The sequence below is a fragment of the Stegastes partitus genome, unplaced genomic scaffold (genome assembly GCF_000690725.1).
Source record: "Stegastes partitus isolate 25-593 unplaced genomic scaffold, Stegastes_partitus-1.0.2 Scaffold18, whole genome shotgun sequence".
NCBI classification, from domain to species: Eukaryota; Metazoa; Chordata; class Actinopteri; family Pomacentridae; genus Stegastes; species Stegastes partitus.
In genome coordinates this window covers 1497634-1505706 of record NW_007577749.1, presented here as the reverse complement: position 1 = coordinate 1505706, position 8073 = coordinate 1497634, and the positions used below count along the sequence as shown (strand labels likewise).

General features: G+C 39.2%; 1 protein-coding gene across 1 annotated transcript in view; it reads right to left on the bottom strand.

Annotated features, from left to right (window-relative positions):
* Positions 1 to 1598, bottom strand: part of LOC103365007 (Krueppel-like factor 10) — a 15002-nt gene extending 13404 nt beyond the window's left edge. The window contains exon 1 of the mRNA XM_008292332.1: positions 1501 to 1598. The gene's annotated coding sequence lies outside the window, so the exon portion shown is untranslated. The remainder of the gene's footprint in view (positions 1 to 1500) is intronic.
* Between the last annotated feature and the right edge of the window lie 6475 nt (positions 1599 to 8073).

Below are 8073 nucleotides of genomic sequence, written 5' to 3'. Positions count from 1 at the left end.
GCCTGTTTATTTTTCCTTGTCTTGGTCTACTGGATGCCTTCCTTCACTGAGCCCGCCACAGACAAACTTTTTGATCTAAAACATGTGGGCCCCTTCTGTTTCTCAGCAAGACAACAAGGGTGATCGATCAGTGGAAGCTGGAATCGAACAGGCCTCACAGCCAAATAAGAAAGTATTGCCACTATAAACTTTTCTCACTTTGAGGAGGTGACAGCATTGATCTCAAGAAAAGAAGATGCTATTAAAGTGCTTTGAAGAACTAACAGTGGAGTCAGCAGTGTCAGTAAAACGTAATGAAAAATAAACTTGTGGCCATTCTTTGAGCTGAGTAAGAACTCCTCATTTTCGTAATTAGGGCTGATGGAACTTGCGGGCTGTTTTAAAGCAGCCTGAACTTTTGTGGTTGCTCCAACTGCATGAACTGCTCCTGTAGACTTTTATCAGGGCTGTTTTTTGGGAGTAGAAGAAAAAAACACTTTCTCTGATGGCTGTACAGCCATGAAAAACTCATGTGTGAATCTCAGTGCTGTGTTGTTTCACTTGGGGCTTACAGTAAGCACCATTTTTCCTCCCATTTGATGTTCTCGTTGAGTATCATTCCCCTAATTAGCATTACCATCAAAACTATAAATTCACATTCTAGGCCAACACAACAAATCCTCCATTGTTCTATTTTCGTCCCCATAGAACTTGAATTAGGTTCAGAAGCTACTTTTTTTGTTCGGTTGCTCTTGGAGTGGATGGTGTAGTCAGAGCTGTTAGATCCCACACTGTTAATGAACAATGGAACAACCAAACAGAAGATCGGCAGGCGGAAACCTTATATTTTCCATAAAACCTACCCACTGAAGTGAAATGCTGGACACACAAAATGCTGAGAACACACCTTGTTGGAAAGAAAATATTACTTTCCTTTTCTTTCTATATGGACATTTTGTCCAAATTTATTTGGCTGCTGTCTGTCATTGAGCTATTTTCTGAATTTCACACTTGATTTGAAGAAAGATGACATCCAGGAATATTGTGAATGAAATACACCCCCAACAACCCCTATTCAGTCTTCTCATCTTACCTCTTCATATCTGATTCTCCAAATTTCTCCTCTGACATGAAACTCTTATATTATTGCTCACTCTTCAATAATTAGAGAAGGGGACAAGGCCCCTCGGACCCTAAAAATACAGCATGTGAAAGGAGCATGATCAGTTGCTGCTCATCTGCACTGGGGCCCTTTCACCTACTTTCCTGAGTGTGCTCGTTACAAAACAGACACACAACACCTAACAACCCCTCCCTGAGCTGACCACACACACACACAAAATACAGCCACCGTCATACTCCTCAATAAGCATCACTGATGAAGGTGGATGTGAATTAATCAGGCTGTCAGCTAAAGAACAATGACATTGTTTAAATAATGTGTTTTTTCACATATAGCTTCTCCTCATCTGAAAACAGGAGACAGCATTTAAGTGGAATATAGGATTTTTTTTCACTTACATTTGGGCCTGTGTGAAGTGTCCAGGAAGCAGGTTTCACCGCAGGGCGTTCGTCCTTGTGACTTGTGTGAACATTTCAGCCCAGGAGTGTGTGTTTAACAGTTTTCTCCTCGGCTTCGTTCCCATTCATCGTTTCAAATGCGGTGGGGTAAACGAGGGGCGTGGCTTAACGCGCCCCCCAATGGGACGCAAAGGTGTGTTTGGCGCCAACCAATGGGAGAGAGGTTCGGTGCGTGATCGGGAGCTGACGGCACCGTGGAGGCTACGTGGTACACAACTGCATGGGTGTGTGAAAACATTCCTGGCTACACCCCCCAAAACCCCCTAATTCACACACACACACGGGACATCGTCTTCGTTAGTCAAAGCAGACACACACACACACACACACCCTAATCATGTTATGGAGTGATGTCACTGAACAGCAGATGTTGGTTAGTTAACAAGCTACACATGATTTAACACTATAATGTAAGTCTACACAGAAATGTATTTAAATCAGCCGTTTTTGGAAGGCAGGGGAGGGAAAGTATTTTATTTATTTATTTATTTTTTAATCCATATTGCCCAAGTAACCAAACTACAGTATTGTCATTTGTCAGTGGCACAATGTGTCTGTAGAAACACTATGAACTGGTTTGGAAGTTTGATTTGATATGAAATTAAATGTCCATTACAAGTGTGCAAGTTGTGACTGATGCTTTCAAACTTTTTAATGTATGAGTAGCATCTGCTTTGTCATCAAGTCATACAGTGCTGGTGAAATACATCACACAATATAAGTTTTCAACATTTCAGCATTGAATTGTGACTATTATGATTTGGATTTTCAGACAAGAATTTCCAAATAAAGACTTGTTCAATTACAGCATCGAGCCTGAGTGGATAGCTTTCAGTTGTTCTCCATTTCACTACCCATGTGACTTTTAGCACTAATTGACTGCACCAGTGATGAAAGTTTGAATTCTTATGCGATCACTTATTTTATATTTTTAATTATTTGACCTTACTTTGTAGAAATTGGTTTTAACTTTGACATTAAATAGTCATTTGTAAATTAATTGTCGAAAAACCCAAACCATATTGACCCTACTGATGTGGAAATGCAATATAAGGAGAAAACTTTGAAGGGGGTGAATACTTTTTAATTGGCACAGTACATGAAGCTATTTCAACAGAGAGATAAAACTCCTCGAGAAAATGCACTCACTGGCCACTTAAATAGTTCACCTGTGAACTCTAATACAATCCAATCCAGCAGCTCTGCCATAAACTGTACTTTTACCGAGGAGTACAACCTCTGTTAAAGTTATATGGTTTTGGTTGATGTGGTCAAGATTTTAGGAACACATTTAGATCACCACTCACAAGAACCTTAATAATACACAGAAATTAGGATCATCACCTTTTTGTCAGTGGCAACAACAACTGAAAATATTAAAGCTAGTTAAATAGTGTGTTAGTAATGGCTTCATGTTTTTGACGTTTCACAGATTTTAGAAAATATTTTAAGAACAACTCAAAGCAGGCTAGTGGAAAAACATTTAAATAATATAGAAATTCTACTATAAAACAACAAAGAAATGTAAACAATATACTAGCAAACTCAATGTGAATATGTACAATCTAAGTTATTTAAAAGATTAGATGTGTTTAGCCATTTAGGCTAGGATGGCTGAGACGTTTGGCCTTGTTATCATTTTAAAATGCAAAGATACTAGACACAGCTTGTGAGTGATTATATGATATATTAATCACCTCATGCAAGTGGAATTTACTTTTAGTTTTTTGAGAATTCTTTCTCATAACTCCAATAAAATGATTTACTGATACAAGTTTCAAAATTCATAAAATTGCCACAGTTGGTTGCCTTGTTTTTCTCCTGACATTTAAATATTTTAGTGTGACCACTCTTTCACTTTGCAGGCCTCTTGTCTTTTGTGGGAGAAAGAGGTCAGCCACAGGAGATGGCCTCAGACAGCCCTGTGGATTAGGTAAGTGTCAGCTGTCTAGACCTTCCTGCACAGCACAGAGAGCCAGAACAAAAGGCCGGCTGTAGACACACAATGGAGAAATACACACAGACACACGGCGCGTTTGACTGTGTCTGCCACTGTGGGATGTTCCTCAAAAGCATATTTGCTGGAAGAGAGCAAAGTCTGACTGCAAGTGGCATAAAGAAATAATTCTGTATTCAGGTTCAGTTTAACTTCCAGCTTTTTACTACCCAAACTAAAACTGATGTTCTGTTTTACTTTATTGAAGAAGTGTCTCTTATCACAGTACACAAGCAGTTTGTTCACTATTCAATATGTACCTAGTTTATCTGTTATCTGCATTTTAAATGAGCACTGTTTCGCAACAGGACAGGAAATATTTCACAGTATAAAACTGGAACTGTGGTCAATACAGTATTTATTTTCTTCAAGTTCTCTTGCTTTTTGCTGCTTTATAAAGGTGTAATCAGAAATCACGTGTTATTAAGTCATTAGTTCATACTTCTATATGAACACGTTTGAGTGTGGAGTTGATTTTATTTTCTTCTTCTTACATCATAGAGCAGTTAAAGAGCCACTCCACCGGTTTTATACATAAAGGCCAGGTGATGTCAGTTGTATAAACTAGTGATGTGAAATTTGAAAGATGATTATTTAACAGGCAGGAAGGAGCAAATGGCAGATGAGCTGCATGATGGGAAGATTGGGGTCTGTCTCTCCTAAGTCTTAGAAATTTACAGGAGTGCAGTGTTTATTTCACAGAGTGCTCCTTTGGAATCATGAAAATGTCTTACTTTGGTGCCATCTGGTGTCATTATCATTGGCTTTGGCGCTATGGAAGGCAAGACTTCACATAACAGTCAAGAGTTAAAGCTGCATTGAATCTTTTCTTTTTCTTTTTTTGACCACCTGAAAGTAACAGAATAGGCCAAACAGAACACAGACATCTTTTGACTTTATAAAGGTGTCATGCCAAATAGATTTGTAAAATTTGCCAAGTCATATTTCTGTCAGATACTGAGCTACATTAGCCTTGTCATTTTAAGTCATGTTGTTGCACCTGAAAAATCTAAACCAAAGCAATGACACATAAAAAGACAAGAAGCTCTGCTACTGAGCAACGTCAGAAATGTGCTTATTTTTTAAAAATTTGTTAGTCACTGACCTGTCCAGGGTGTCCCCTGCCTAAGTCAGCTGGGATAGGCTCCAGCCCCCCCGCGACCCTAGTGAGGATTAAGCGGTATAGATGATGGATAGATAGATGTTAGTCACTATTACTAATGTCTTTCACATTACACAAAGTTAATTAATCACCCGTCATTATAAAAATATTTCTTTGTGCAACTTTAAACCAAAAAATATTTCAAACTACAGAGCTCCTTCTTCTTTTATGTAATATCTATCATGCAGGATAAAAACTACTTTTGCAAAAGCAATGGTCTAACATGGTTCAGTCTTTGTACCTTTTTCAGTAGGATTCATACTATTTTTAGGTGCCAAACATTGCAAAATGAGTGGTCATTGCACAAAAGCACTCTTTTTTCATGCATTCCACCATGTTGCTGGTCTTGGGCCAATCAGGTTGTCCTAGTTTTGGAAGCATGATGCAATGGAGACCCAGATTCTTGGCCATGTTAACTAACTACAGTAAGCCATAAGAACTTTATACATCTCCATGGTGTTGGGCAATGGACTAATTGAGTATGTTAGAATCTAGTTGCTGGATCGCCCCAGAAGTTATAGCTCCCTATACAATGTCAGCCCATTTTCAAGCAGAGTTGAATGGCAAGTGAGACCAGACCAACAAGGACTTAGTGTTCTCTTTTTCTGTTACAGAAATGTTTGTGTGTGTTCAAAATGCAAATGCCCCTTAAAGGAACTCCAGCAGCTAATTTCTCTCTAGTCCTCATGTTGTTGCGGGCCAACAGAATGTCATTTAAGCTCTGCTGCAACCTGTGACTTGGTGAAGCTGTTGCAAAGGGTTTGTGCCCAAGGCCTAGGACTGGCCTGGTGTCAATAAGTAGGGTTACCCTTCCATGATCCGTCTTGCCCCAAACCTGTAAAGATATGTCTCTGCCAGCACTAAGGGAGTTATTTTAAAGTCTTACTCTCTGGCTAGCGGTCGCGTTACCCTGTCGGAATAACTTCCACTTCTGATTGTAGCCTGACTGACAGGAGCTGGTGTTGGTCCTCCGATCTATGGATGAAAATGACCTATTTTGGTCTCTCTTTGAGGGAGTAACACAATGTACTCCTTTTGTAAGAGCTCAAAAACTTAACATACTGAGTAGCATTTATTCCTATATGTCTTTATGCATGCAGAAGATCTATTTTAATTAAACTACAAGCTTCAGCCAGAAATTTGCTCACTTCCTAAAGCTCTAAACCTGCTAACCTTACTCTGATGACAGTGCATTTTCCTGCTGCTAACTCTTTGTACCCATATTTAACCACATCAGAGGTCATTTGATAACCCAGTGCCCACCTACCTAAAAATAGATTTTCCTGCAGTTTTGTTTGACTTCAATCTTGAAAGAGGGTTTTTTTTTTTTTTTCTCCACAGGGCACTGGCCCTGGCGTCACTAACCTCTGTGGAGAACAAAGTTCCTAAACTTATGTATCACCTTGATTACATGACGCGAAGCATTTGTATAACAAAGACCAAAGAATTTAATAAGAATATACACGCACTATATCTGCACTATTTACTACTGCTTTAACTTTTTTTTACTAACAACACTGACATATTTAGAGTCATTTTTTTGGGATAGGGCCTTTTCTGTCGCCGCCTCCACTCTCTGGAACTCTCTCCCACAACATATTCGAGACACCTCAGACCCAGTAGTATTCAAATGTAAATTAAAAACTCATCTGTTCCGCTCCGCTTTTCCCACCTAGGCCTCGGCTCTATCTCGATATTTACTGTTTTTTTTTTTTTTTTTTCCTGCTTGCTGTATTTCTATATTGTCAACCTTTTTATTTATTGCTTGTTGTTTAATGCTTTTATTGCTTTGCTTTTATCCTGTGAAGCGTCTTTGAGTTCTTGAAAAGCGCTATACAAATAAAATGAATTATTATTATTATTATTTTTTTACTTCTCCAGTGCATTCAACACCATCCTTCCGGCTCTACTAGGTGAGAAGCTGACAGTGATGCAGGTGGATTCCCCCCTCGTGTCCTGGATTGTGGACTACCTGACTGGCAGACCACAGTTTGTGCGCCTACAACACAATGTGTCAGACGGAGTGGTTAGCAACACTGGGGCCCCACAGGGGACTGTCCTCTCTCTCTTCCTCTTAACCCTCTACACCACGGACTTCAGCTACTGCATAGAGGCCTGTTATCTCCAGAAGTTCTCGGATGACTCAACAGTGGTTGGATGTATCAGCGAGGGTGATGAGGCTGAGTACAGGCTGCTGTGGAAAACTTTGTCACATGGTGTGAGCTGAACCATCTGCAGCTCAATGTGACAAAGACCAAGGAACGAATTGTGGATCTGAGGAGGACAAAGGTGCCGGTGACCCCTGTCTCCATCCAAGGGGTCAGTGTGGACATTGTTGGGGATTACAAGTATCTGGGGGTCCACACTGACAATAAACTGGACTGGGCAAAGAACACTGACGCACTTTACAGGAAGGGCCAAAGTCGTCTCTTTTTTCTGAGGCGACTGAGGTCCTTCGACATCTGCCGGACTATGCTCAGGATGTTCTATGAGTCTGTGGTACCATGATGTGCTGGTCAGCTACAGGAGTACTTTCAGTACAAGACTTATTGCACCAAGATGCACCACAGAGCGCCACAGAAAATCATTCCTGCCTGTGGAAATCAGACTGTACAACTCTTTACTTTGAGTGTCAGACACTCTGAGTGAGAAGGTTTACCGTGGACTTTGGACTGTTTAATATTGTGCAATTACTATTCTATGTGCAATAACACAAATAGTAGTACTATTATTATTACATTTTATATACACTTATAACAGCAAGAATGTATATTTATTTTGTGTTATATTTTTATTTTATTTCATATTAATACTTTTGATTTTATTATCTTTACTTCTACTTCTTTAAGACTTTTGATTGGGAGCATCTGCAACTAAAAGCAATTTCCCCTTGGGGATCAATGAAGTATTTCTAATTATGATTTCTTATTCTGATTCTGATTTAATTTAATGGTAAAAACTTTAGAAATGTGAACACAAGTGCTTACAAACATGACAGTGTCTCTTCTTGACATATTGTGTAAGTAAATATTTCAAGGATTTTTTTATGAGATTTAAATATAAAATAATTTAATGAATTTAATGGGAAAAAAATAAATCGGTGACAATCAGTTTATGTAACTCGTCTTATTCAGTCCAATACTTGGAACATTTGTTCAGTTGAAGTCCAGGCAGTGTTAACTACAGAGTGGACAAAGACATAGCACAACAAGAGCACTGGTCATTTTGATTCAAATAGACTCATTTGTATTTGCTTTGGCTGAGTACAAACTCATGCTGCAGATGACAGATAAATGAGGAACCTGACCTGGGGCAGTGTGAATGTTCACTTCATGTCATACTTTATTTCAGTTTA